This window comes from Bidens hawaiensis, unplaced genomic scaffold (assembly GCF_021521415.1).
Source record: "Bidens hawaiensis isolate Kalapana, Puna unplaced genomic scaffold, B.hawaiensis_p1.1 tig00002572_1, whole genome shotgun sequence".
Lineage (NCBI taxonomy): Eukaryota > Viridiplantae > Streptophyta > Magnoliopsida > Asterales > Asteraceae > Bidens > Bidens hawaiensis.
Genome location: NW_027491140.1, coordinates 2,719,371 through 2,722,044, shown reverse-complemented (window position 1 = coordinate 2,722,044; position 2,674 = coordinate 2,719,371). Strand labels below are relative to the sequence as shown.

The 2,674-nt window shown below is 32.5% G+C and overlaps 1 pseudogene; it reads right to left on the bottom strand.

The window, feature by feature from the left end:
* Window positions 1-812: 812 nt before the first annotated feature.
* LOC143620444 (calcium-binding protein PBP1 pseudogene) lies at window positions 813-1,245 on the bottom strand (annotated as a pseudogene).
* Window positions 1,246-2,674: the final 1,429 nt, after the last annotated feature.

The window sequence follows — 2,674 nt, the reverse complement described above, 5'->3', positions numbered from 1 at the left end:
GTTGCAGTCTAGATGACTAGCTTCATCATATATTTTTATTATCTCAAAGTGTGTTTTAGTCATTTTAGCTCACATATATGAAAGGAACTAATGTAGCATGTGGTTAACAGAAATATTTAACGAAGTTAGTCATTTTGACTAGAACGACAAAATTTGCTAACTATAATGTGTCTCAAATAAATATATAAACTGTTAGATTAAAGTCGCAATTTTGATCACCTCACATAAACAAAAAACGAACTTGACTCTAAAGTAAATACAAATTGATAAATCTCTCTACAATCACCCATCGGATTTCACTTTTGGGCGTTATCTAGAAGAACACTTCACCTTCTTTACGCGTCACACACTATTATTTTGTTTAATACTCAATTCTTTCATGAAAATATGTTATATGACATTTGTTCTAGTTGTGTATCGTACTACATTTTTAACGCGTTTATTTAGACTATGTGTACTGGTTGATGTTAAAATGACAAGTTAAAGTGTCATGTAAGCAATAGAACTTTAGTGGTTATAACTTTGGTTTGTTAAAGCACCTCCACCCCCCCACGTTGTTTCCTTTTCTTCTTCACTCTCGTTAAAGTCTTGGCGGCGAGAGTGGTGGTGTAATGGTTTTAACAAAGGATGGGGCTGAGGTGGTTGTCGGTTGGTGTCATCACCCCATCCCCTACACATAGCCTTAGCAACAACACAACATTAACGAACCACAAAACTTGATCAATAAATCAGTAAATGAACCATAAACTTTCAATTAATTCATATTTTCAAGCAAGATAGAGAACAAAATAGGGGCAAAATCCACTGTTAAAAAATTTATAAATAATCCGAACACATTATCAACAATTTGGATCAATTAATCCATCTATAAAACCAAACAATTAAACATCAGAAACCACTAAAGTCGTTTTCTAAAGCCTCTTCCAGCAACAACTCAGACTGATCCATCAAATCAGGACTTAATCTAAACATAAGCACACAAAACTCCATCTGATTAAGCCCACCATCTCCATCAAAATCACCATCTCTCAACATACTAACAATATCCTCATCACTCAAATCTCCAAGCCCCAAAACCGATGAGTTCTTCTTCAAACTATCAAACGTGATCACACCCTTATCAGGATCCATCAGTAGTTGAAACCCTTTACATAGTTCCTCGATTAAACCATCTCCGCCCAGTTTATCTGCCATTATTGGAAGGTAATCTTCAAACTGTTGTTGGTTTGTAGTTGCCATTGAATTGTATTGTGATTGTGTTAGTTTGATATGAGTTGAATTTGGAAAAGGGTGTGTAGCGGTGTGGTATATAAGATGGAAGATGGTGTGTGATTCTCGGAAGGTGAATCGGAGAACAGACAGGTTGGATACAGGCAGGCGTAGAAGCAGTGTTTGGTTCGTGTGGTGTGTGTTTCCACGAAGGTGGGGACTTCAAGGTTGAATTGGCATTTTCATATGTTTAATGTACACGTGTTTTAACTTTTAAGTTTATTTAATTATTTAGATATTAATATTTTAGCGGCACATTTAATGTGAGCAATAAACAAACGTTGATGGAAGGTTGTGATAACTACGAATTACCATATTTAACTCTTAGGCCGGTAGTTGTGGGAGAGGGGATGCACATGTGCAGGTATGAGTTTGTCACTCACTACTACCAAAAATTCTTAAAAATAAGTACTGATATCAAAAATACTTGGTACGATATTGATACCGAAGACAAAAATTAGAGTAATTATCGATACCGATACCATACCATTCCCAAGACCTTAAAAGCGATACCCAATTTGGAAGCGGTATCAGTTCAGCACCTATACCTTTTGCTGATCACAAATCAAACGACATGCCTACATGGTAGTGACACCCTTCCAACCATAAGCACAAACACAAAGCCTTAATATATGTTAATTACACCCATGATCTATATCTAGTTGTATAATATCTCCTCATATTTGAGATTGTGAGTACAATGTAAAAATAAAATTTTGTTATTAAACAACAAATACATGTTAGTTACGACATTGTATAAATCATCTATTTTGTATATGCCTTTTTTAAATTTTTCTATTTAAAATTGGATATCTACTGAACATGTTACTATATTGATCATTAAATCATTTTTTAATAATTCTAATTCTAAGCGTCTTTTAAATTACTAACTCAGTAATGTACTTCAGTCTCTATTGCTGATTGAAATTATAACTTTAATTTTCAGCAATAATAACAACCTTAGTAAATCTAGCATTCTAGCGTATAGCAAAACTATTGATAGAATCTAAAGAGGGTAAGATATAGGCAAACTCTACCTCTCTTAATAGAAATAGGAAGGTTGTTTTCAAATAGACTCCTAGCTCCAAAACAAATAACATACAAACATACATAATGAAACTATAGAAGATTAAAAGTTACCAATGAAAAAAGAGGTAGTTCTAGAGTTACATTTTTACATAGTAAAATGGAAGCACGTATAATCATCATAAATAATATATAGATATATTGTAAACTTGTAAACTTGGATTTAAGGATTTAAGGTTTTCAAAAAAGTTTAAAATTTGGATTAAATTGTAATATATAGATACATTTTTACTAGTTTATGTTAATAATTGGCTTAATTGTTAATTAAATTGTAAACTTGATTTGGATTTAAGGTTTTCAAAAAAGTTTAAAATTTGGA